At 43.1% G+C, this 27984-nt stretch overlaps 1 non-coding gene across 1 annotated transcript; it reads left to right on the top strand.

Annotated features, from left to right (window-relative positions):
* LOC101529046 (adaptor related protein complex 3 subunit sigma 1) lies at positions 1 to 27750 on the top strand. Its single transcript, XR_009247144.1, has 5 exons — positions 1 to 126; positions 8641 to 8732; positions 11995 to 12048; positions 12598 to 12709; positions 27723 to 27750. It is a non-coding gene; the product is annotated as an adaptor related protein complex 3 subunit sigma 1 (transcript).
* Positions 27751 to 27984: the final 234 nt, after the last annotated feature.

Genomic DNA, 27984 nt, shown 5'->3' with positions numbered 1-27984 from the left:
AGTTAAACTCAGATATTGTAATCTGAGTGTATCAAGGCCTTGAGGAGATCACTTTGGTCTTTAGCACTTGGGATCTTCTTTGTACTTATGCAGTATAGGTTTATTCACTAATGCTTCCAATCTAAGGTATGTCTGAGTTGTCTCATCTGCTTCTAGCCTCTTGTTAAACTCTCAATTAGGGGAGTTGTTTTAGTTCAGCAGTTAAGAACCCTGCATCCTGGGGCTGGCTTGGTGGTGCACAAGCAAATCCTGCAGCACCTGCATTCCATATGGACACTGGTTCTTTGTCCGGGCTGCTCCGCTTCCCATCCAGCTCCCTCTGCTGGTCTAAGGAAGCAGGGGAGGATGGCCTAAGGCCGAGAGCCTGCACCCAAGTAGGAGACCTGGAAGCAGCTCCTGGCTTCAGATCAGCTCAGCTCTGGTCATTGTGGTCACTTGGAGAGTGAACTGGCGGATGGAAGACCTCTGTCTGTAAAATCTGCGCTTCAAATAAATATCTTAAAAACAAAAAACAAGCAAAGAAATCTGCATCTCCATAAAAGTTCCCTGGATTTGATTTCCTACTCTGGCTCTTGGCTCTGGGTTCTTGGGAGGAAGTGGTGGTGGCCTCAGTAGCTGTGCTCCTGACCTGGATTGAGTTCCTGGCTTCTGACTCTCAATATAGCCCTAGTAGTTGTCGACATTTGGGGAATAAACCAGGAAATGGGAGGTATCTCTCTCGGTTGCTATTTCTTGCTCTTAAAAAAAAAGAAGAATGTTTTAGAGAAACGTTCATGTTAGGAAATGTTGGAGATGTTTCGTCGCAGCCACTCTGCTCCGTCAGCCTTTACCGCCCGTCAGGTCCTCTTGGCGACACTGCAGGTGCATCGCCGTCTCACCTGAGGCCTTAGGCAGCACTTCCAAGGCTGGCGAGTGTGTCTGGCTCTGCCAAGGCAGATGCAAGAGGGGCCTGAAACGCAGTAGAGCTGCAGCAGGCTAACTTCAGTTGCTGGATCTTTATGGCCCTTGTGTGATGTCTTACAGGCTTCTCGATGTTGACCCTGTCCTCTGTTTTCCTGGGCGTGTCCCTTCCACGGGTAACTTTGTAGTTTGTGTGGCTCTGTCCTCAGCGCTGGAAATGTAGTGAGGAGTTTTAATAAGAGACAGTCGATGAGTGGATTCTGCAGGCTGTTGTGAGTGCATAGAAAGTCAGGGGCCAAGGAAAGGCTGCACAGCTGGGATCCGCAGGCAGAGCTGCTCCCAGCAGCAGGCATTGGAGAAGAATGCTGGGTGTGGCCTGGGAGGGGATCACTGGAGCCCAGAGTAGTGAATGCTTCATGCGCACAGAGGTGGAGTCCCTCGCCTGTGGCACCACTGGATGTGTTCAGGAATAACAAAGCAAGCTGAGTGGCAGAAGATGAGGTCAGCCAGATGGGGCCACTTCAGGGCGGTGCTGTCATCCGCAGCAGGCCCTCCGCAGAAGCAGATCCCCATCCTTGAATCCTCCCGGTGTTTGCGCACATAAGCAGTGCCTCTGCAGGAAGGCTAGTGATGCCATCTCCCCCTGCCCACGTCCTTCCTGTGGCACCTGTTACTGTTAGGCTGCACAGAGAGCAGCGTTCATGCAGCGAATGCAGTTCTGATTCCCAGCCAGTCTTGTGATCCAGCTGGGGCCATTTCCTGTCACCTGCCAAGTAACACAACTCAGGAAGAAAGCCTGTTTTGCTAGACCTCTCCCAACCTGTAGATGAACCTGCGAGAAGCCCATTGGTGCACCACCATTGTGGAGCCCGAGGTCCTGCCGGGAACCAGCAGCCGTTGGCTATCTGTCTCCTCTCTCCTGGTCAGTGTCCCAGCACCCCTCGGCTGGTTCTGATTCCTTGTGCTTTAGAAAAGCCTTGCCCCTTTGCCTGCCATAAGAATATCTGGATTTTTCCTGTCTTATGGTGGTATAAAATAGTCATAAAATAATTTTTATTGTAGCAAAATGTTTATAGCATAAATATGCTGTTTTAATCATTTTTAAGTGTCCTGTGGCATGAAGTAGCATTTGTTGTGCCATGGTTGCCACCTTCCCTTCCCTCTTTGTTTCTGGAACTTGTCTGCTCCCCAAGTTGTGTGCATGCTGAGTGCTGACTGTCGGACCCCGTCCCTGACCCTGGTAGCCCTCAGGTTGCTCTCAAGCTGACTGGGCTCTCAGGTGTGAGGAATCACAGAATATTGGCCTGTTTTGTGGCTAGTTGATTTCACTTAGTATAATGTTTTCTGGGTTTACCCATGTTGTAGCATGTGTCAAGATTTTTTTTAAGGTAACATACCATTTATTTGTTTATTTGAAACAGAAACAGATGGGGAGAGAGTGAGCCCCCATCTGCTAAATCACTCCCAGGATGCCTAAATTGGTTGCTATTACATATCATGATTAAATATATATATGTGTACACACACACACACACATATATATATATTATTTTTATTTGAAAGGCAGAGTTAGAGAAATATTTTTCATCTGCTGGTTTACTTCCTAAATACCTGCAATTACAAAAGCTGGGCTGGTCTGAAGCCAGGAGGCAGACGTTTCTTCTGGTTTTCCGTGTGGGTGCAGGGTCCCAAGGACTTGGGCCATCTTTTGAGGCTTTGCGAGGCACATTAGCACATTGCTGGATTGAAGGAGAGCAGCCTGGACTCCAACTGGTGTCTGTACGGGATGCTGACACCACAGGCGGAGGTTGTACCTGCCACACTGCAGCCCCAGGTTTGTTGATCTTTTCATTTGTCTGCGGGCCCTCTGATTGCTCTCTCTTTACGTTTTTGCTGTGTGAATAATGCAAACACAAGCATATGGACCTGTTCTGGTCTCGGCCTCTCCTCCTTCTGCTACGTACTTACTCAGACATGGGATTGCTGGGTCTTCTAATGTTTTAATGTTTTTTAGGAATTGTCATATTTTTAAAAGATTTATTTATTTTTATTTGAAAGGCAAATTTACTGAGAGGAGAGACAGAGAATGGTCTTTAATTGTTAGTTTACTCCCCAGATGGTCTCAGTGGCCCTAGCTGAGCTGATCTGAAGCCAGGAGTTTCTTCTGGGTTTCCCACGTGGGCACTTGGACCGTCCTCTGCTGCCTTCCCCGGCCGCCAGCAGGGAGCTGGATTGGAAGTAGAGTAGCCAGGACACGAACCAGTGCCCATATGGGATGCTGGTGCTTGAAGTAAGTGGAGGCTTAGCCTGTTGAGCCATGGCACTGGCTCTCACCATGTAGTTTTCTCTTTCCATTCCCACCAGGGAACCAGGAACCTCTTCCAGGTCTCCCACGCGGGTGCAGGGTCCCAAAGCTTTGGGCCGTCCTCAACTGCTTTCCCAGGCCAAAAGCAGGGAGCTGGATGGGAAGTGGAGCTGCCGGGATTAGAACCGGCTCCCATATGGGATCCCAGCGCGTTCAAGGCGAGGACTTTAGCTGCTAGGCCATGCCGCCGGGCCAAACACTTACCTTTTCTATGCTAAATCTTTTTATATATTTTAAGGGAAAACACCAGAGGGTTCTTATCTTGAGAATTTTAATGACATTTCCTGGCAAGTTCTAACAAAGTTTGTGTTGTGGGCACTTTGGTGTCTTATGGTTGCAATTTCAGCCCAAGTGCTAATGTGAAGGCTGTCTACGTAGATGGTTTCCAGCCAGACTTCCCACTGCAGAGGCCAGTCAACAAAACTCACCAATAGTTTTGCTCAGGCATTCTTGTTTTGTAATTTCTAAACGAGGAGTGTTCTGAGGGTTTTAATGCTTCATTTTTATTCCCTTGTTTTCCTGATTCTATGCTGTTGCTCGTGTTTTCCCTTCTGCCTAATGTTATGCAACTTCATTTCCCCATTTTTTAAAGATTTATTTATTTTTATTGGAAAGGCAGATTTACAGAGAAAAGGAGGGATGGAGAGACAGAGAGAAACATCTTTCGTCAGCTAGTTCACTCACCAAGCGGCCACAATGGTTGGAGCTGAGCCAATTGGAAGCCAGGAGCCAGGAGATTCTTCCAGATTTGTCATGCAGGTGCAGAATCTCAAGGCTTTGGGCCATCCTCCACTGCTTTCTTAGGCCATAATCAGGGAGCTGGATGGGAAGTGGAACAGCAGGGACATGAACTGACACCCATAAGGAATCCTGGCACTGAAAGGGAGGGGGGGTTAGCTAATTGAGCCACTGCATTGGGCCCTACATTTACTGTTAGAGAATAAGGTTTTATTTTGTGAGAAATATTTTATCTTTATTATTTATCACTAGCTACCAAAAATAAAGTGCGAAAAACACAAAGAGATCTCCCATGTGTTGGTTATGAAGCAGGTTGTTCAGGTTTGCTTGGCTCTCCCATGTAGGTGGGAAGCAACATCACCTGCTTCCCTGGAATGTTATCAGGAAGCTGGATCTCAGTGGAGGGGGGGCTTGAACCAGGCATTTCCCTATGGGCTGTATCCTAACTGTTCTACAACGTTGCCTTTCATGGCATGGACGAGGAACATGGGAAAAGGGAGATTTCTATTAGTAGATTTGAGTTTATAAAGTTTGTTTGTTTTTCCTTAATCCATTAAGTAGTATTTTAAAGACTGGATTGTTGCCTTCATGTCACTCTGGTTACCTTCAGACTGTTATGTTGTAGCAGTTGTATCTTTTGGCTTCAGTTAGGAACCGTGAGTGTAGGAAATTTGATCAGCGTTAGGCGAGCCCCCAGCTTCTCCATGGAAACATTAGGTTAGATTGATTACTAAGGGGGAGTAATGTCATTAGAGATTGGGTTTACTTCATCTTAGCTTACACCTTAGATTTTTATTAAAGCCTGAAGTCATTTCTTTCCTGTATTGATTTTGGAAATTTAATTGACAAATAACATGCTTTTAGGGTACAATATGAAGTTTTGTTCTGTGCATACATTATGGAAAGAGTCATTCATGGTAATTAGCATTTCCGTTACATTACCAACTTACTTTTTGTGTGGTAAGCATGTTAAAAATCACTCCTTTTAACAAGTATTTATTTGAAATGCTGAGTGATAACTGAGAGAAAGGGAGAGACTGAAGAATAAATCTTGCATCTACGGCTTTATTTCCCACATAGCTGCAATAGCCCAGGCTGGGCTGAACCTAGGAGCCTGGAATGCCATTTAGGCCTTCCTCGTACGTGCCTGGGGTCCAGATGCTTCGACCTCTCTGTGTTGCTTTCCTCGGTACAGTAATGGGGAGCTGGATTGGAAGCGGAGCAGGTGGATTGAGCCAGTGATCATATGGGATGTCAGTATTTGCAAACAGCAGCTTAACAGGCTATACCACAGCATCAACTTCTTAGATTAACATTATTTCAGCAATTTCTGAAATACACAATGCTATCTTAGTATTAACTGTGGTCACTATGCAGTGCAGTGGATCATTGTACCTACCCCTCATCTGGAAGGGAAAAACTTTGATGTGTAATGTTTGACTCCTCACTCTCAGCCCCCCTCTTTACTCTCACTTCCATCAGCACCCAAAAAACACCAGTTCCTGTGACCGTGGCTATTTGGTGAAAGACATGGAATAAGTTCTTAGATTTCTTCCTGTACAGTTTAGGGTGAAATCTTCTAAGGCCTGAATAGTCCCTGAACGTTTGGCCACTTAACAACTTTCACTTACCTTGTCTTCCTTTGCCACCCACTGCCCTCATCATTGTGCTTTGTTCCTGAACAACAGAGCCCTCTGATGCGGTCTTGTCTAGCCTAGGTTAAAGGACCCAGTGGGGTTTGCTGAGGAAGGGAGCAGGGAGTGGAAGCAGTGGCTTGCCAGGGGATCAAGTGTTCTCCGGTTCAGTGTGACTCAGCGTGTACCCGGGAGAGGAATGAAGTAGACACTTGAGGGGAAAGTCTGCATTCGATTTTAGAGGATGTCTTGACGTGGTAGGGAGTTGGTGTTACAGGTGAGAGAGAATCTGGAGCTATTTAATAGGTGTGTGAGAGAGAGAGAGAGAGAGAGAAAATATTCTGGTGGTATGTGCTGGGCAGCGTCATAGAGTCAGGGGCCGGTGAGCGTTTCGGTGGTTCTTCTAGTATGAGTTGGAAATGATCTGAACTGAGACCGTGGTTTTTCTAGTCCATCGCCTTAACCACTCAGCCACAGCTGTTGCTGAGACGGTGGTTGTTGAATCTAGCCTTATCTGTGCGACGCAGTTAACAAGCCTTGATGACTGGATGGACGTGGGAAGTGTCATCAAGAGTTTTCACTTAAGTGACTCATGAATGATGATTTAAAATACCTTAAGAATAGGTTTTAGGAAAAATACAGCTTTCTTAGTCTTCAGCTTGTACATTTTTATGTAATTTTGAAGAATACATTTGGAGATGACTAGGGCTGGGGAAGTGACAGCTTCTAATTACTAGGAATAAAGGAGGATCCAAGGACTTGGGCCATCTGCTGTTTTCGCCGGCACGTTAGTAGGCCTGGATCAGAAGTAGAGCAGCCCGGACATGAACTGGAGCCCATGTGCGAAGCAGCACTGCGTGGGTGCTAAGCCATAGCCCCAGTCCCCTTCTGATTTTCTGTATAGTTTAAGTTTCATCACCTATCTATGTGTTGATAGACAGTATTTATTTATTTGAAGGGCAGGATTACAGAAGGAGAGGGAGCAAAGGGAGAGAAGAGATCTCCCACCCACTGGTTAACTCTCCAAATGGCCACAGCAACCAGGGTTGGACTAGGCCAAAGGCAGGAGCTCCATCCGGGTCTCTCACTTAGGTGCAGGATCCCCCAGGATTCGGGCCATCCTGCACTGCCCTCATGGGTACATAGCAGCGATTTGGCACCCACTTGGGCTTCCCATGCTGTAGCCAGGGAGCTTAACGTGCTGTGCCACAGCTCTAGTCCTTAAGCAGTATATTTCGCTTCGTCTGTTTTGAAATGTAAATGAAATGATTATGCATCATTCTCATGTTTACCTTTTTCCTACTGCTGTGGAGTGAATTGTATCTCATCGAGACTTCTCTGCAGCGTCGTATGTTGGTGCTCTCACCCTGCAGTGTCAGTGTTTGGAGATGGAGCCTTGGGAAATAGTTAGATTTAGATGAGCCTGTGAAGATTGGCCCTGTTGAAGGCATTAATGCCCTTTTCTTTTACAGTTTATTTATTTGAAAGAATTATGGGTCGGGGAAAAGAGAGAAAGAGAATGTATTTTCCATCTACTGTTCACTTCCCAGATGACCACAAAAACGAGGGCTGGGTCAGGCTGAAGCTGGGAGCCAGGATCTTCATCTGGGTCTCCAGTGTGGGTGACAGGGGCCCAGCATATCAGCCATCCTTCCATTGCTTTCTCAGGTTGTTAGCAAGATGAAGCTGTATTGAAGTGAAACAGCCAGGACTTGAACCAGCATCCATATGGGATGCCAGTTTCCCTGCTATAGCTCATTGCTGGTCCCAAGGGATTAAGGCCTTTTTAAGCAGAGAGTGGAAAGCTGGCTTTTGCTCCTGTGCTGGCAGAGCACCATGAGAAGTCATCCACAAGAGGAGAAAAACCCTAACCCCCCTGGAGTGTGAGAAAATGGTTTCTGTTAATAAAACCATCCCCAATCTGTGGTCGTTTGTCAGGGTGGCCTGAGTTAGGACATTTCCTTTTTTGATAATCTTGCACGTTTAAGGGTGTAATTAACTTCTTAGAAGAAGCATATCCCTACCACCATGCTGTGATTGGGGGTTGTTTGTGGCTTTGTCACTAGAGCAGCACTTTTGTGCACGTTGTCCTTTGTGTTGCCTGGTGCACAGGTGTACTGCTTATTCTATGTGTGTGTCATTTCAGTACTGAGTTGTTTTTAACCTTCAAAAATCCTGGGTCTTTATGGTTTAAAAGTGGAGAATGCCGGTTGATAAGGTTCTTGTTCTGAGTGATGGAATCTGTATGTCTCCACCCTGGGGTGTGTGTTTCTGATGTGTTGGCACCACACCACTGCTGTTGGCTGATGTGCTGTGTGTAACTGTTTCATTGTTTCTTCATCACTACTGTTGGGGTTCAGTGTCTTTTCATTTTTTGTGGACCATCATATATCCCTGGTTGTGAAATTCTCATTGAATATTTTGCTGAGTTTTCTGTTGCATTGTTAGCAAAATTGACCTATTTTGTTGACATATAAGTTACTTGATTGTTTAATAGATACTTATATTGAACCCATTCTTAGTTTAACCTTTGGTTGTACAAAGATGAATGAGATGTATGGTCTGTTACTGCAGTCTGCATTTAATAAAGGTTAAAACTCAGGCAGACCCTGCAGTGCTTTTTAATCATTCTTCCATTGAAATATAAATTAGCTGCATGAGTGATTTACTAACTTTACCTCTCTTACTCTTGGGAAACACTGGGCTTTGACTACTTAGTGTGTAGTTTCCCTTTTTCTAGTAAATATAGTTGGTTTTTTTTTGCAGCTTGGCAATAAATGATTTTATCATAGTGGTTAACTTTCAAGCATTTTCTCCCTCTTTTCTATTGAAACAATGTTGGCTTTTGCTTCTGCTGGGTGTAATTTAAGCCACTTCTCCAATGAACCCTCTCTTACTTAGGTGGATTTTTCAGGCAGAGGTTATTCCTTTATCTTTTAAATTCTTAAATTACTGTTAATTCTGTAAACTCAATCCTAATGTGTATGAATTATTCTTTCTCAGAGTGAAGACACACAACAGCAAATCATCAGGGAGACTTTCCATTTGGTATCTAAGAGAGATGAAAATGTTTGTAATTTCCTAGAAGGAGGATTGTAAGTAAAGTATTTCCTGAACACTTCTAACATGGGGGCTGTATAATTTAATTGTATACTGTTTCATCCGTTTAAGGTAAAAAAAAGTTTCTAATTTTGAGTAATTGGATTCATTAATTGATATCTATGGTAGCTGTTAATCAAGCTTAAAGAATTTTCTTTCAAAATTAGTCAGTCTTTTTTTAAAAAGTCGTACAAGGACTTTTTTTTATTTAAAAGTAATCTGTTCATATGGAGAACGTTCAGATGTTACAAGGAAAAGTAAAATGTTTGTTTAAGTGTCTCCCTAACGGCTGGCCATTGTTCAGTGTCCTGATTTCTTATGTTTCCTGCTGTGAAAAGGAATTTCGCATGCACTAACATTTTTAAGGCTATACTTAAAAATGTTTTATTTATGAGATCGAACTATATGCTTACTTGCATGTTGCTTATTTTTATTTAATATGTTTCAGTTTAGAAAAGATTATTTGATTGAAAGGCAGAAAAAGAAATCCACCATCTTAGGATTCTCTCCCCAAATGCCTGCAGCATCCAAAGCTGGACCAGGCCAAAACCAGGAGTTAGGAATTCAACCTGAGCCTCCTGTCTGGGTGATGGGGACCATCATCTGCTGCCTGCCAGGGGGCCTCAGCGGGAATAGGCCTGGGAGAGGAGCTGAGAATGTAACCAGGAGCTCTGATGCCGGATACTGGGGGCCAGGTGCTTCTAACCACTGTGCCAAAAGCCTGCCCCTGAATTAATATTTTGAAAAATTTTGCCTGTTAATGTATCTAAGACAACCTAGGTATTATAAATAAATATTTTTTCAATTAATGGATTCCGTGAAAGTAATTTGCTGTCAAATGTTTTCATAAATGTTCCCTCCCATTTTATGTAATTAATATACTTAATAAGATAGTTCCTTATAAATATTTTTAAAATTAAACTATAGCTGAGATTTGTTGATAGTCACATATTAGAGAAATCTGTACTTTTCTGTGTTTTGTATGACCCATGTTAGGAGAAGTAGTTCCATAATGGAATCCACTCTCATCTCTGAAGTTATTTTCTAGCATGTGTACTTTGCTTATGTCGTGTTGCACTTCCATGTATAACTCACACATGAAGTTTGGAAATTGTGTTGTTAATGCGGACATCCACTTTATCTCTTGCTTCTGATCTGTATTCTATTTGTGTCTGATTCTCTGATGTGTCTGCTGGTTGTGTTTGCTGTTGTTGCCTTCTTCTGCCAGCCCAGCTTTGGGATTTCTGACCTCCTGGGACACACGACTCAGTCAGTGCATTGTGTTGCATGCAGTAGACACGCAGGACTAACCAGCAACCGTGTCTTGCAGTTGTGATGATTCTTTTACAGATCTTTATTTTTTAGCTTTTTGAAAGGCAACATGACTGAGGGAAAGAGAGGGCGGGGTTAGTCCAGCAGCTGACTTACTGCCCCCACATACCCACAACAGTCTGGCCAGGCCACAGCCAGGAGCCGGGAACTGCCTCTTGGGACCCCAGTGGCAGGAACCCAAGAGACTCAGGCACGTTGTCAGGATTCTGACCCAGGCACTCTAGTGTGAGATGCAGGCTGCTGTGCCACAACACCTGCCCTTCTGACCTTGGCAGAACTAGAAAATCGGGGCCAGTGTTGTAGGGCGGTGAGCTTAGCCTCTGTCTGCAACAACATATGGGCACTGGTTTGGACCCTGCTGCCCCTCCTTTGAGCCACCTCCCTACAATGTGCCTGGGAAAATAGAAAATGCTCAAATACTTGCTTCCTACGTGGAAGATCTGGAAGGTTCTCAAGGCCCCTGGCTTCAGTCTGGCTCAGACCCATCCCTTGAGGCTACTGCAGGTGGAAGATATTCTCTCTTTCTCTCTCTCCCCCACCCCCCGTGTTTCTTCTCAGTGTACAAAATACCTTTCAAATAATCTTAAAAAAACAAAAGTTGCAACTCATTTATCTCAATGTCATAACATGAAGTTTGTGGCTCATCAGGGCACTTAAATTCTTGAACCTCTCAATTTTCTCCTCTAAAGTGGGATATTTGGGTTTAGGACATTTGAAATTTTATGGTTTTGTATGTTGAATTATATTCCATGTAAGAATTTGTGACGGGTCCAGAGCATTAACATAGCAGGCTAATCTGCTGTCTGCTAGTGTTAGCGTCCCTTATGGCTGCTTTGCTTCCCATCCCGCTCCCTGCTTATGGCCTGGGAAAGCAGTAGAGGATGGCCCAAGTCTTGGATTTCTTCACGCACATGGGAGACCTGGAAGAAGTTTCTGACTCCCAGCCTCAGATCAGCTCAGCTTTGGCTGTTGTAGCTATTTCTGGAGTGAACCAGTTGGGTGGGAGACTTTTCTCTGTCTCTCCCTCTCCCTCCATAAAATCTGCCTTTCAATAAATAAACAAACAAACAAACAAACAAACAAATAAATCTTTAGGAATTGATGAGAGTACTATACTATGATTTCAGAATGAAAATTCTAAAATAATTTAAAAAAATTTGAATTGAGAGAGAGATTAAGCGGTTTACTCCTCAAATGTCTCAGAGTGGCTGCAGCTAGGCTGGGCTGGAGCTGGATCCATAATTCAGTCACTAGCTGTGATTGCAGCAACCTGTGGTCTGTTAGGAACATGTATCCTTGCTATCTTCTGCTAATGTTAATGGCTGCTTTGAAACAGTTTTCGGAAGTCAGATAATGTCTTATAGTAAGCATTTAGGGTAGTTGCTAAATTGCTGTCTGTGCTTTTTGTCTCTTTCAGGAAGCAGCTAGATTATAGCCCTTAAATACCATTTCAGAGATTCTGAATGCTTGTGTATACTTTTAAATTAAGTACCTTTCCCAGAGAAGTATCTAGCATAGTAGCAACTGTGAGTTGTTGTCAGAGGTCATTTCTGCTTTTGCTGTTGGAGGACACAGTGTAGTACAGACAGAGAGAAGGTGGAGATTGATGTGAACTTGTACTCAGTAAGAAATAGATGTCTACTGTCTGTAGCCTACTTGACTGGTTAGCTTTGATAACGTTTAACCTTACTTTTGAGACCACTGTAGTGGTCTTTTGAGAAGCAAAACTCATTAGAAACCTGGAAGTGTGAAGTAGCTTAACTGTATTTAAATTCTGGTTAATATAAATAAAAGTATTTGAGGAAAGAGCTGAGTATTAGCGTAGCTCTCTTGCATTTTTATCTGAGAACAGAATGTATTTCTGTAGGAACTCTAGATGGTAAATCTGCCCTGGACTTAAGAATGTTCATTCTTTTTTTTTCCTAGTTCATAATCAGTCTTAAGCTGTGTAGCTTACTGTGACCTATGGAGTTAAATCTAGTAAGCACTTGCAAATGCCCTCTGATCTAATTCCTGCTCACTTCCGACCTCGCTGGTGACTAATCCTTTTTTGTCTACTGGCCTGCATTTTCATCCCTTGAGCACACTTTTGTGGTCCTTTGTTAGTGGTTTCCTAACGCTGAAATGCTCTTGGAGTGTCTGTGGCTGGCTTTTCCCATTCCCTGTCCCTTAGCTCATCTCCAGTGTGAAGTGGCCAGCCCTTCAGCAGGCCTCATCTGTTTTGTTTCTCTCTGTAACACCTTCCATTCTGATAATGTTCTTGTTTGTTGCTCTATATCCACTGTCAGTAACTGGCACGTAGAATTAACCGGTGAGTAGTTTAACGAACTAAAATTAAGCTTTTTTAACTTGATGTTTCTGAAGAAAACAGTTTGCTTAATGTCTGAAGTTCTCTTAAATGCTTTGCCACTAAATATGACCTTTGTTTAATAAAAGATTTTTACAGATATTATCAGTTTGCTTGAGCTAATGAGAATGTTTTGTATTTTGCTCCCTATAACATTCCGCTTGTTTTGTTTTGTCATTTAGATTAATTGGAGGATCTGACAACAAATTGATTTATAGACATTATGCAACATTGTATTTTGTCTTCTGTGTGGATTCTTCAGAAAGTGAACTTGGCATTTTAGATCTAATTCAAGTAAGTTAACATTTGCCTCTTACTGTCTTAAATAAACAGTTTGACACATGTTTTTTAAAGCTTATGTTTTCTAAATTTTCTGAAGTGGTGTTCTGTTTGGTCAGATGTCCATAGTAGAAGCCGGGTAGCTCAGAGAGGGACAGGCGATGTGGCACAAGTAAACAGACCTAACCTGATTTAGATGAGTGATGACTAATTTCATTGTGCTTCTTTTTTCCTGTTCATGTAAATTATTACAAAGAACCCAAGGTCCGTGAAACCACGTGTGTCTACCTCTGACCCTTCAAGCCCAGCCCTTCCCGTGCTGAATCCCACCACGTGTGTCTGCATCTGACCCTTCAAGCCCAGCCCTTCCTGTGTCCTGACAGTCTTTGGAACTCAGGGTCTGTGCTCAGTGTGTTGGTGCTTCTGTTTGTGTTAAGTCACTGTTTTCCTCTGCATTGAATGTCGCTTCCTGCATTACACTACTTCTGGTCCTCTCAAGTCCTTTTTTTATAGGTTTACTTATTTTTATTTGGAAGGCAGAGTTACAAAGAGAGGAGAGACAGGGATGTTTTATCTGCTGGTTCACTTCACTAATGGCCATAACAGCTGGATTCAGGCTGGTCTGAAGCCAGGAGCATCTTCCAGGCTCCTGCGTGGGTACAGCAAGGAGTCCAAGAACGTGGGCCGTGTTCTGTTGCTTTCCCATTAGCAGAGAGCAGGGTCTGGCACTTCAGGCGGAGGACTAGCTTGTACGCCACCACACTGGCCCTGCAGTTTCTTTCTACCTTCCATCCACTGGAGATTTTGTCAAGAACTTTTACACAAGTTGTAAGGTAAAAAAAATTTGTCCTTTATGATTAGCAGCAAAAACATTAGTTATAGCGAACAAATAGCATGTCAGCCAAAGTAACAGCATTTGGACAGAGGCAGTTGACCTCTGTATGCACTGTGGGTTGAATTACAAGTAAGAGACCCTGATTAAGAGAACTGAAATCTTTTGCAATGATCATCTTTTCTTTTAGAAATTTTTTTTTTTTTTTTTTAATTATTTATTATTTAACTTCAGTAATTACATTGTATTATGTGACACAGTTACATAGATACTTGGGTTCTCCCCACCCCTCCCCAAACCCTCCCACCATGGTGGATTAGAAATTTTATTTTTAAAAATTTTTAGTTTTTGAAAGATTTAGTATAGTTCATAGGTACAGTTCTGGTAATGTTATGATGTTGTCTCTTCCCTCCTTCCCACGGTCCCTTCCTCCTCCCTTCTTTTGTTTTGAGATAAGGGATTTTAAATTTACACCACAGTACACTGCCTTTTTCTTTGGAGGTGAGACTGTCCGTGCTTTGCCAGAATACACCTAACACAAAGTCCTGGAAAACAGGGGTCCCTGAACAGAGAGTACGTGCCTCTGCTCACGGCACGTGTTGGAATATGCCGTCGTGAGAATTCTCTCCCAACAGATCTTGGTTCTTAGTTCCCTGACATTCAGTCGCCTGTTAGAAGTTCTGGGTGATTTCATTGTCAGTGTCCTGATGTCTGCAAACCTGTAGCTCCCTTCCAGAAGTGAATTCTGCTCTCTAGTCCATCTCACTGCTCATTTCCAGATCTTGTTTTTAATATAAACTACATTCCCTCCTGAATCTTCTTTTCACATTTTCCTTCTGTTGTCTACCAGTTTTTTACTTTATTATTATTATTTTTTTTTATTCTTTCTATTAGTTCCAACAGATTCTTGGACTGGGTGGGATCCACAGTTTTTTAAGTGAGTCTTTCCTGACTGCCCCCTCCTCCCACGCTCCCTGGTGTCTTTACTTTCCTCTTCAGCTTGTCTTCTTGCCATTGTCACTTTGGTTCAGAATTGTGGCCTTAACACGCTCATCTTCTTGCCTCTGCCCCATACACTTGGATGCCTAGCGGAGAAACCGGTCACCATACTTGCTGCTTTCAGTTCGAACCCGTGGTGTCTGCCCTAGGTCCTTCATGGGCCCTGGTCCACGTGCTCCCAGAGACATGCTTGTCTCCTTGGTCCTCAAGCACCTAGCAGCACCTTGCTTGCTAGTTCACAGGGTAGTGAAGCCATCCAGAGACAGGCAGGCCTCCCCCCAACCCCCCACTGTGTATATCTGTCTTCTCTGCAGGGCAAACCCATCCTGCTTCTAGCCATGTCCACCATCCTGCTTCTAGCCATGTCCACCATCCTGCTTCTAGCCATGACCACCATCCTGCTTCTAGCCATGACCACCATCCTGCTTCTAGCCATGTCCACCATCCTGCTTCTAGCCATGTCCACCCATGTGCTCACACTTCCTCAGTGCTGTAGCAGGCCTTCTTTCTTTTGTATGGTCATTTTTCCTGTCTTCTAGATCATTCCCACCTACCTACATATGTTACCCATCTTAAGAAAAAAATTTTGTCTGTTTCCCGCTCTAGCCACTGCCCTGTTCTCCCTTTCATAGTGAACATTTTAAAAAGTACAGAACTGTCTGCTCCTGTTGTCTGTTAAATTCAACCCAGCCCTTTTCCAGAGTCCCAGGCCCTTGTCAGCCTTCCTTCCATTGCCCACTCTTCTCAGCTGCCTCTGGCTTCCAGGGTGGCTAGCTGCCTGGCTTCCTCCTTTGTGCTCCCTGCTCTTTCCTGCCTGTGGCTGTCGTAGTGCCCCAGGGGTCTGCCTTTGGCCATCCTCTCATTTTTGGTTCTGCACAGCTGTGTTGTTGTGACCCCGGTGGTATCTGTATCCTAATGACTGCTAATTTGCAATCTTCTGCTCACACTTTTCTCTCTTAGTTCCTAACTGGTTCACCTATTGGGTGTCTGCACTGGAGTCTGAAGTAGAGACCTAAGCCTTCCTGGGTCCTAAGCAGAGAGCATTTGCACCTCCCACACCAGTTAGTGGCAGCTTCACTGCTCCCTGGGTCTTCCAGCACCTGGATCATGCTTCCTCAGCACTTCCTGTTGGGTGTTTGGCATCTGACCGTTTGGTACCCTCTGGTTGTTGCTGCTGCCTTGGTCACGCCACTATCACCCCCTGGCCTGGACTGTTCCCCAGTTCCCTGAGTGCTCCTTCTCCACGGGCTCAGTCAGTACAGCAGCCGGAGTGAAGTTGTACTGTGCCCTTGCTGTGTCTTATGTTCTGAACTCTTCAGTGGCTTCGCTGTTCACTCAGAGTAAAAGTGAAATTCCTTACACAAGACAATGGTCTGGATTGTCCTTGGCCACGCCCGTTACTTCCTCTTTCCTTGCCCTTGTTTAGCCTCCTTGCAGCCACACAGCCACATCCAGCACACTGCCTCGCGGCTTGTGTCCGTCTTTCTAATCCTTCAGTGCCCTTCCTTCACGCCGTGTTCTCTGGCCAGTTCTGAAGCTCTTTTCCCTTCCCTGCCTTGTTTTCTTTCTGTAGTTAACTTTCTTTATCTTACTTATTGTCGTTTACTCCTCTAAGAGCTCAGCATTTTTGTTTATTTTGCTGGTTTGTCCCTGGTGTTTGGCATGACACCCAACGATGAGAGGTTCTCTTTATATGAATGTTGAATGAAGGAACGTTTTAATGCTTATTTGACATTCTTTGTGAAGTAGTTGACAACAAAGTTCATAGGTCAGTTAGAAGGATTAGGTAGGAAAATACTAAGTAAAAAAATCAATGATAATAGTTCTTGCATGCTAGTAAATGGTTTTGTTGTAATCTGAGTGCTGGTTACGTTGGTGTGTAATTTATGAAAGTTAAACTCTATAATTATGGAAACCTAAGGTTTTCCTACTTATACATGTAAAAATGTACTAACAAAACATACAGCCAACTCCAGGTATTGGTTAAGATTATCATGAGGGAATATACTGAAATGTTTCCTTTTTCTAGGTAAAAAACAATAGGTTGGATGGTTTGAGTTCCAGTTTAATAGAATAATGAGAAATTAGCACACAAAAAAGTAGTTAATGCTGAGTACAGAATATGTGAATGAATGAACTAAGATTTTAGATGTTAAAAATTATTAATAACAGGGCCCGGCGGCGTGGCCTAGCGGCTAAAGTCCTCGCCTTGAACGCGCCGGGATCCCATATGGGCGCCGGTTCTAATCCCGGCAGCTCCACTTCCCATCCAGCTCCCTGCTTGTGGCCTGGGAAAGCAGTCGAGGACGGCCCAAAGCTTTGGGACCCTGCACCCGCGTGGGAGACCCAGAAGAGGTTCCTGGTTCCCGGCATCGGATCGGCGCGTACCGGCCCGTTGTGGCTCACTTGGGGAGTGAAACATCGGATGGAAGATCTTCCTCTCTGTCTCTCCTCTCTGTATATCCGGCTTTCCAATAACAATAAAATCTTTAAAAAAAAAAATTATTAATAACATCAAGGGGAAAAAATGGCTCAGAAACTGATAGAGCTGTCCCCGTGGCCCCTGGCTCAGAGACGTGGGATATGGAGGCAGGGTGCAGAGGCTGGGGTGAGGAAGCTGGGTGAGGAGGGCAGGGTGAGCAGGCCTGGGGTGCAGAGGCTGGCTGAGGAGGGTGGGGTGCGAAGGCTGGTTGAGGAAGGCAGGGTTGACCCCGCATGGGGGACAGCAGTGTCAACATGGCATGGTCCTAAAATTGATGGTGGTGAGGAGATGTCACATGTAAGATAAGCATGTGTATAGGAATATTATAAGGCAAAATTCAGATTCTTCATTTTCAAAGTGCTAAGAATAGACTTCAAAGAAATTGTGAGTTTGAGAGCCTTCCCTAGGACTGCTTGAGACGTGCTGTGAGCTGCTGTTCTTTCTTCCCAAAGGCTTGTCCAGGGAGCACGGCCTTGCTTGTCCTGTTCGAGTTGGCAGCTGCATTGGCCTGGCCTTCTGCTTTGGTGCTCATGAGTTTGTGCCATTGGGGAGTAGCTGCTTATGTTTCTATTTCAAGGAAACTGTATTTTTACTGAATTTTTAAAATTTTGGAACCATGCTCCTGTTGTTTTCCTTGGGATTAACATGAGAGAGGAGTGTGGTAGACATACGCACTGCATTCCACGACACCAGTTTTATTCAGCCAAACCAGCTGCTAGCGTTATGAGGAAAAACAAGAGAAAGTGTTCCATTTCAACTAGTCGGTTTTACTGAAGAAAAATATTGCAATTAAGAAAGAGTAAAACCAATTTGAATCTTCCTAGAGGTCCAGGCAGCAGTGTTTTTATTTCTGTGCTGATTGGCTTCATCATCTGTGGTGGTTTCTTGCTGCTGCGGCTGATCTAAATTGTTACTGTGCAATAGCTAGAACTAGTGCCCTGTGCCCAGCTTTGTATCTGAAGTGAGTTCTGGCAAGTGATTGTGGAAAGTGGAAACCATCTCTTGTGTTTTGCAAATGTTTTAACCATCAGTATCTGAATGTTGTTCACTTAGTATCATGTTAAAATGCAGAGAAAAGAGATTTGGGAGAGAATTGTGTCATTTTCTTGTTATTGAGGTAGGCTGGGCGAGCTGAATCAAGGCTGGGCAGCTCTACCTGTGTGCTTATGGCCTGGGAAACCTGCAGAGCACCCATGTGGGCGATCTGGAGCGGCTCCTGGTTTTGGATGGGCTCAGCTCTGGCTGTTGCAGGCATTTGGGGGTGGACCAGTGGATGGAAGATGTGTCTCTCTCTTCTCTCTCTGTAAGTCTGCTTTCAAATAAAAACAAAATAAACCCTAAAGGAGGCTGAGGCTGTTTTCTAGCAGATTTTGCTGAGTGATGGCATGCTTATCTGCGGTGTTATAAAAAAAGAAAAATGCTGTCCTTTGCCTCTTGATGCTGTCTCTCCCCACTCTGGCTGTGTGGGAATTGTGGGCTCGCCCTGCCTCCCTCATGTGGCACAGCCAGCTGGATTGTTAGTCGGGAGTTCTGAGCCAGTGGCAGGCAGACTTTGGTTGAACGAGGATGAATGGGAGTTCAACCAGTGCTATTCAGAGTATATTTTAGGATTAATTTTCCTGATTTATTTATCCTCTAGTTTTGAGAAAAGCCACTTTTGCATGAAAATTAGAAGTGGAAAACCATAAACCAACAGAATTTAGACCAAAATTCCTTTTAATCTTGCATATTCTGTAGAGAACACACCTGGAAAAATTGTGTGACTACCAAATTTACATAGTTTTAGTATTTTAAGTGTTAAAATGTTACCATTTTGATGATGATTGAGAGTAGATGTATTATGCTGGCTCCAGTGTTTATAAGGTATACATAAACTGAGGCTTGACTGCCATGTAAGTTAATTTCAGAGCTAATGGGTTTTTATAGGAGCTCTTTCTGCCTTAGCGTATCTTCATTGGAAGTGTTAAAATATTTACAGAGTGAGAATAGAAGTTCATTGAATTGTAATATCAGAGTTGTTTGAGTTATTTATAAGTAGTTTTATTGTTCTCAGTGAGTTTATTATGACAGACTGACAATGGGGACATTAAAGCCCACTGCATAGCTCCAAGTCCCTGTTACAGTTTTCTGTACCACATGAGACAGATTTCATAGCATTGTTCAGTTGCAGTTAGTTTAAAAAAATGAAGAAATAATAACTAACCTTTTCTTTAAATGTAGAATAGTTTTTGACCATGGTGTTAGAATATAGGTCTAAACTGGATTCCATGTATAGCGGTTATTCCACCTTTTGTGAAAATTAAAATATTCTGCTTGTGGGTGCTAACTCTGGTTTAGTGTAATCTTGAGCAGGCTGTGTATCTTTACAGACCTGGAATCTTGTTTGCTACAGAGTGCACTTGCTTCACCTGCAACCTGAGGTCTGAGGTGGCTAGGAAAGTGAGTGGATTAAGGCATCTCAGTTACCCTGCAGTTAGAAGCCCTCAACTCCACTCTGTCGTAGCTATATTTAGGCAAGTAATTTCACTTTGTTGACCCTAGTTTTCCTTTGCTGTAAATGGGGTATAACAGCAACCCACTGAATGGGTGTGTGAATGCTAGGATAAGATCCCCTGCAAGAAACCTGGGACTGAATAGTTGACATGTAGCAGTGGGTTTTAGCTGCCATTACCATTAAGGCATATGTTCATAAGGAAGGTATATAAAGCATTTTGCTAGTATGCAACCTCAATGAGAGAAGTTCTTGTATCCTTCTAACTTGGCAGTATTTGTGAATCTGTGTTGTACATTGTGTGATGGAGGTGATAACAGCCTTAATTGGGGCTCCTGGTAAGCCAAGGGTGCTCAGGTAAGGAAGGTTGCCCTGTCCTCCTGTTGTCTAGCAGGTGTTCAGCGGAAGAGGTTCCTGATGGCCTGCACAGGGAGTGTGGGAGCAGCCCTCCTGTTATCTGGTTTGGAAGTGTAGGCTTGAAAGCACCCTTGTTAGTGGGCTGACAAATAAACTCTGCCAGTCTTGAATTGTGTGGATTTAGATTTGGGTTCCTGTTTTTAAGAACTGCCTGGGAGAACCAGCTGCCCAGATTAGGTAGGTGGGGGAAGTTGCAGCTCTGATGTGGGGGAGCACTTTGCAGCCCCCCCCCCAGGAAGATGAGTTCTGGTCTAGTTCTTCCTCAAGCCTGCTGCTGCAGGTGCAGACAGGTAGCCCAGCATGGAGGCCCTGGGTCAGTCTGTGAAACTTCGGCTTTCTCTGCCATACTCTCTCAGGAATATAGTAAAATTTTCCATATATTGATGAGACACCAGAAAAATGTTTCTATAAAAACATTTGAACCAGACAGAGTTATTTAAAAAGCTGGAAATTATTCTGTTTTCGTGCTTAAGAAGTCTGATTCCCAGTAATTGGAAATACAAAAGTCATTTCTCTTTTTTGTATTTGTTTATATATCTATTGTTTATATTTCCACGCATTTATGGTAAATCATGGTATCAGATGGTTCCTACTTTTCCTTCTTTTCTTTTTTCTCTTTTTTTTCTTTTCTTTTCCTTTCTTTTCTTTTTTCTTTTCTTCCTACCTTCCTTTCTTCTTTTCCATCTATCTATCTATCTATCTATCTGTCTATCTGTCTATCTGTCTATCTCTTTTACAGATTTATTTGACTTGAATTACGAAGACAGAGAGAGAGAGATAGTGATCTTCCATCTGCTGGTTCACTCTGCGCATGGTCCCAACAGCCAGAGCTGAGCCAGTGCGAAGCTGGAAACCAAGAGCTACCTCTGGGTCTCCCATGCCTTTGGCCATCCTCTGCTCTTTCTCTGGCTATGAGCAGGGTGATGGATCGGAGGTGGAACCGGTGCCCACATGGTGTGGTGTGCTTCAGGTGGAGGAGTAGCCTCTCATGCCACCATACCAGTACCCCTGGTTCTTGGTTTGTGTGTGTGTTGTACTGATGCCAAGGGCCCCTTGGGAGGTACCATTATGTCTGTTTCATCGGTGTTCAGAGCTGGTAGTTTGGCTTTGGTTCTTCACTCTGTCACCTTACAATTACCCAACTTTGGACAGATCCTTCCCTGGTGTTTTTCTCTAAGTGCTGATTTTTATATTGTTTGTCAGTGTTCTGGTATGAGTTAGAGCTGGTGGATACAAGCAGCAGCCTTGGGCTTAGATCCTGGCAAACACGTGCTGGTTGTGTGCTTTACACTGGTGAAGGAGGTGTTTTGGCAACCCAAGTATTTAAAGTCAGGACTTTTAGCTTGAGCAATTTAAAATTCATTAGCAACTAAGTGTAGGTGAGAACAATTCAAAAAAATGTTGGTGTTTTACTTTCTTTTAAGGCAAATTGGTCATTTGCACATATACACATAATAGGCTTTCAGGGAGGTGCACAGTGTCCGATTGCTCCATTAGTGTGATAGCTAACCCAACCGCCTGATGAGGAAGAGACCTTCTTGGGGTACCTTCTGTAAGGCTCCATATACCTTTACGCTATAAAATTTCTTATGAGGAGTGTCTTGACTGCATAAATATCCCTTTTCTAGTCAAATATTTGTTATGGATTTTTGCATTCATTGATATTTGCCTGAAATAGTTATTCATAATATTTACCAAGTGGTGATCTGTCTGCTTCCTGCATTTGCTTGTTGGAATTTGAGGGTAAGGAATAATTTTCTAGCAGTGTTATTCATTATTTTCATTGGTTATGACATTTATGTAATTTTTGATGATGGTTATTGCATGCATGCCCGTGGGACCACCGATTAGGGTGGGGAAGGTTGAGGAATGGAGGAAAGTAGATGAGGCAGCTGCCTCCAGTGTCCTTTGTACCCCTGTCTGTGGGGAAGGAGGGGGGAGAGGGCCGCTCCCGGCAGCCCAGGCGTGTCAGTGCCCAGGAGTGAAGAATGGCCTCCCAGAGCCAGCCCAGGGTCCCCCAGTGGAGCATGTTCTGAGGGTACTGCTTATGTGGTTTTGATAGTTCTGAAATGCTGTGGATTTAGTTCCTCCAGGGTTGAGGAAATCCTTCCAAGATGATTGTCTGACATAGTCCGCCCTAGAGTCTTCACTTGTGCAGGTACTGCTGTCAGAGTTTGGCTGGGAAGCCTATCCTGTTTGTTCTGCCTTCCATGGTGTGAGTCAGTTATTTTAAGTCAGTGCTCAGTATGTCACTCTTGCTGTCCATCTTGGTCTCTCTGTTTATGAAATAATTTTTTAGGAATTAGTTTTTGCTTAGAAGTTCAAATATAGTTCGAACAATTTATGCATGAAACAGTTTTTTCTTGAGTAGCTTGTGCACAGAAATTATTCAGAGATATTTTCATTTTAAAAATGAGTATATGATTTACTACAGATTCAGGATTGTAGCTTTCTTTAGCCTTCTAAATTTAACATATAAATAATAATAAATCCCTTAAATGTAGAGGCTCCAACATAATTGGTTTTCCTACTGAAGAAGCGCTTCTCGCTTCACACAGTACTGGGTTATGAAGACTCATGTCTGCAGGGCCCAGGTCATCATTTTGCCCAATTTAGTAACGTAAGATATCTCCTAAGACAAATTAAGAAGTTTGTGAGTTATGGTTGTTCCCAAGTTATCTTAAGTATTCCAACACATTCACCGTCATAGTTAAATTCCTCTTTACCTTACATCTTAATCACGGCTCAGGTACCCAGTACTGATGTAGAATTAGATTTATAAGCATTTGATGTCAGCTATTCTTATGATGTAAGAATTTGTAAGGCTTATATATTTTAAACACTAATTATATAGGTCATTTCTAAGCTTCACATGAAAACATTGCTACTGTGGGTTTACTTCATAATGTACTTGGTATAGTCTTTCGTTACAAAGCCACTTAATAAACTGAGGCAACTGTTCTTCCTGTTTTTTGAGGTTATCTGTTAATTTAAAGGGCTTGGCCTCGTCCTGATATTGATTCAGTTACAGGCGCTCTGTGCATTGACAAGCCTTGCTGTCTCCACCTGCCTCTGTAGGTGGTGTTATGCCAGTAATATTATTGTGTGTGTTAGGACTTCCTGCTACTTCCGGAAACCTTCATTAGCACCCAGTTGTAGTTTTCATTTCTCTTGATTTGTTAAGACACTTAAATGTCTTCCTCTTAGTTCCAAAGACACACTAAGACTTCCCATTGTATCCTTCACTGATTCTTTCTTGTCTTTGAATTTTATCTTGTGATTCAGACAGATGAAATTTTGTCTCCCTACCCCACCTCAGACCTGACCAGTGTGTGGTTAAGGATTGAAAGATGGAGCTCTCATGGCTTTGTCTATTCCTGTGGTCACAGCACTGAAGCCATTGATGACTGACTAAAAATAATTTAAATAATGCCGTAAAAAGTCTGAATTATGTTACTTTTCTGTACCTGAAATGCATTTTAACTTTTGACAGTGTGCATTTGTGCTGATGCAGACAACTTAAGTCTTTGCTTTATGCTTTTATTGTATTTGCCAAATTTCAAAAAATTTTAACTTACTTCTTACTACATTAAAAATAAAGTACTAAAAAAAGATTCTCCCTAAACCACAAAAACATAAAAGGAGAATTGCAGGACACCAGAAAAATATAAAGAATTGAGTGCTGTTGGAGGGGTATAAATAGTAAATAAGAATGCAGATTCTGCCTTGAGCTTTTAAAGGTTAGCAGTTAGTTAACCTTGATTTAGATGGTTCTTGTGCAAATGACAGATGATCCTGCAGTACAGGATGTGTGAAGGGCCAAATCAGATGATCTGTTTAAAATACGCCAGTTGCAGTGCCAGTGGAGTAGAGCTCCGTAAATGCCGTTATTATCATTAACTTTCTTTTTAAAAAGAAATCTCACGAAAGTCATGATGTGAATTAACTCTCTCAAAATTGCTGCAATTTGATATAGAAAAGAGATGGTTCTTTGATCAGCACCTGAGTTTCCTTATTGAGGCCAGCTATTTAATAGGTGTTAAGTGTGATGCGCAGTGAATCGCGTTGTCATGCCCAGCTCTGCAGGGTGCAGCTCGGGGGGGAGCCCGTCCAGAGTCCAGGCGGAAGCCGAGCTGTGCTGCGGACGCACCTGCCTGCATCCCGAGTTGGACAGTGTACCCCAGCTGTTCATAAGTGTCCGTCAGAAGTCGTCGTTCATGAGGTCTGACGGCCTTTGTCGGCTAGCTCTGCTGTTGCATCCGTGTTTCTAGGGTTGTTTGTTTATTATTACTGTTCTGGACCTTAGCTAACCACAATGTACATCTTGTTGGTAACTCTGAGAAAATGTTGTTAAAGGCTTCTGCGGTAGTAGTATTGCTGAGTTTGTGCCTTTTATTCCGAACAGTGTATGAGTTGACCCTTTTGTATTTCGTATATTACTGTAGATTTAAAACTGCTTGGTCGGTTCCTCCTGAATTTTAACAAAAGTTAATAAATGCAGAAAGAAAACATTTTTAACCTAGAAGCTCTGAAGGAATCTGCCGAGGAAGCGGTGTTGCTGAAGAATGTTTTGTGGCATCTTATTTTCACCTTCTTCATTTTCCCCATGAATGTAGAGTGTTTTTTAATACTTGATAACTACTAAAATAAGACAAATAGGATTCTTTCAGTGAATTAAGTTAATTCTCATAATCATTTGAATTCCTTGAGGTCAGTGATTTTTCTTCTTTGATTTTGATATCCCTGTCCCAATAGCTGTTTAGTAGATAGATGTCTGTTAGGTTGAAATGATTGTGAACTTCCTGTGTTTTCAGAATGAAGCACCAGAGGGTGCTATTGAGCAGTACTTCAAGGACTTGGGAGCTGGCGATTCTTCTGTTAGAATTCCCAAGGCCTTTTAAATATTTATCCTTCATTTCTTCAGTTAGGTTGTTTTCTCTTGCCCCCTTCATGTTAGAAAAAAAATCTACTTGGAGGGTTTTGAATTTCTGACTGTATTAAATAACCTCTGATAAACCAAAGAAATAATTGGTGAAAAGTATTTTGAAGGAAGTCTTTGAGTTTTGTTTTGACTAGACAATATCTGAATGCTTTAAATGATGAGAATTCTTTTGGTAAATTCAGAACTTATAGTTATGATAATGTCTTTGCTACAGAGTATGTTTTGTGTTCGTACATGGTATCATGGAGGTTTAAATATGGACAGTTTTGTTTCCCTTCTGAGTTAACAACAAATCACAGGTCTTGACAGCTATGTGGTTATCTCACATTCTTATCAGTGTCCATCACTGTATTTTAACTGTGCAAATCAGAGTTTGAACAGCCATAGAACTAATACTGGCTGCCATTTACTCGCTGTGTGCTGGGTACCCTGCTCTGAGTGCTTTGCTCAGGCTTTGTGATACCGCAGAAAGGTGGTCGTCTTGTCCCCCTGTTATGGTTCTGTATTAGGAGCTGCGTACGTGCCGAAGGGCAGGTAACTGGCAGCAGCAGAGCTGCAGTTAGTGCCTCACCACCTTACTATCGTGTCCGCCAGGCAGCCCATGCCTTGGCCATGCCCGTAGTTCACCGGTGCCACATGGATTAGAACATTGGCCATTGGTGATGATTTTATACCACTTCTGTCTTCTCACTTCCCTGAAGTGAGGGTGGAGAATGGAGCTAAAACCCCCCTGGTTTTTTCTTAATATTTATTTATTTTTATTGGGAAGTCGGATTTACAGAGAGAAGGAGATACAGGGAGAAAGACCTTCCATCTGCTGGTTCACTGTGCAAGTGGCCAGAGCTGAGCGAATCTGAAGCCAGGAGCCAGGAGCTTTTTCCAGGTCTCTCCCTTGCATTACAAGATCCCAAGGCTTTGGGGCCATCCTTGACTGCTTTTCCAGACCAGAGACAGGGAGTTAGATGGGAAGTGGAGCAGCTGGGACAGGAACTAGTGCCCATATAGGATCCTGGAGCATGCAAAGAGAGGACTTTAGCCACTATGCTACTGCACTGGGCCAAAATCTCTCTCTTCTAACTACAGCCAGTTCCCAACCCTAACAGTGGTCCTGAAGCCATCCACCGGCCCCAGCCATCAGTCATCCATCCAGTTTGTATGCAAAAGCCCACATCACTGTGGAGATTCTAAGGGTTCTAGGAGGTATGTGACTGGAAACAGGAAGATCAAACGTGTTTCACAATATGTCTGAATCCACCCCCTTTGCATCCAATGGTTAGTTTGCCCTCTCCCTAAAGTGTGTATTTTATGTATAAAATATAATATGTCACATGTACATACATACTGCATGCATGCTTGCTTAGTGTAGACGTTTTGTTTCTCCCAATGACGTGGTCAGATCCCGCCTGCACACTCCCGTGTCATATGTTGTCTGGCTGCTTTGAGGCTACACTGTATGGCCCACAAAGCCTAAGCCGTTTTGTTTGCCCTTTGTTGTAGTTCAAGACATTGTTGATTACAGTCATGTAGTTGCCCGTTTCCATTGTTCATTGACCTTGGGGGCTGTGTGGATTGGCCTGACATTGGAGAGGTTTCTTAGCTGGATGCCTGCCGTGTGGGCTTTCCTCCTCCCCCCAGGGGATCAAGTGCAAGTAGGATGTGCATACGTTTCTCTCTTCCTGGGACAGCTCCGGTTTCCGTCTGTTGTCCCAGGCTATTGTTTCTATGACAGTGCATATGATTGTTATAATGTAATTGTTAATATATGTGCTGCTGAAACAAGCATTATAATGCAATTGTTAATAGCTCTTTCCTTTGATCCTTAATCCTGTGCCAGTACATTATATGGTGACCAAGTATGTGAAGGTATGTGAGAGTAGAAACGGAGCACAGCAGTCAGTGGAGTTTATGCCAGGTGGACTTGAAGGGATCAATTTTTAAAGACTTGTTTCAGGCACCCCCAGTACCGTCTTGGTGATCCAGGATTAACAGCACTCAGAAATCGTTGTATATACCTTGTTACAGTTTGTTACCATGAGAGGATAAGTAATAAACTCAGCAAAGACGTGCGATAAGAAGTCACAGGATCCTGAATGGGATGCGTGCATGCATACACACTGTTCTCATTGAGGGACACTTTCCCAACCAAACCTGGTGTCCCGGATTTTCAGGGCTGAGTGCTGAATAGATGTTTAGTTCCTGTATGATTGACATTGTTTATGTACGCTCTAGACACTCCAGGAGAAACAGCATTTACTGTGAATCACATTATAATAGAATATCCATTCAGACTGGTCCACTGTGACCCAAGATCACAGGCATGCAGGCAGATTTACCTCAGAACATTGCAGAGGGTCACAGCTTCATTCTCAGGAGCTGGTCAGGAAAGCAGGCCAGGCTGGGGGACGTGGAGAGTTCGGACCTGGGCCTGTGAAATGACTCCCATGTGGGTCATCCAGCTTAGTCAAGCCGGAATCTGATTCCAAAGTCTACTTTCCCATAAGTAATTTTTTGTGCTGCTTGATTCTCATTGGTTAATTAAGATGTGATAAGGAGTGAGACCACACACATCTCTCATACGTATTTCTCTTCACGTGATGGTAAGAAGCCAGATTTTACGCTTTACATTTATGTAAATAATATTCAGATTTGCTACTTTTAAAATTTGTTTTATATACTGAAAAGTATTTTTGCTGAAGCCTGTTCATATTCATTTTGCAGTAATAAAATTTTTTGCTTTGAAAAGGAAAATCTGATAATATAGTTTTGAAAGTTTTAGTTCCCAATTAAGAATTGTTTGCCTTGTACATAATAGATTTGAGTGAAATTATGTGGTTCTATAAGGCTTTTTTCTTCTCTTTTCCACAGGTATTCGTGGAAACATTAGACAAGTGTTTTGAAAATGTCTGTGAGCTGGATTTGATTTTCCATGTAGACAAGGTACTATTTCTATGTTGCCAAGTCTTCTGAGATTCTTATTTAAGAAAAACGTTCATTTGTATTAGTAAAATTGGCTTTAGTGAATTTTTTTTTATTCTTTTAATTTATAATCAACTCATAAATCATTTGACTGTGAACAGGCTGTGTGCTTGGTTGCCAAGACTTGGACCCTGCCCGGCATGAGTTCCCC

Source organism: Ochotona princeps, chromosome 19 (assembly GCF_030435755.1).
Source record: "Ochotona princeps isolate mOchPri1 chromosome 19, mOchPri1.hap1, whole genome shotgun sequence".
In the NCBI taxonomy this organism is placed as follows: Eukaryota; Metazoa; Chordata; class Mammalia; order Lagomorpha; family Ochotonidae; genus Ochotona; species Ochotona princeps.
Note: the sequence above shows the minus strand (reverse complement) of the source record. Positions and strands in the feature narration are given on the sequence as shown.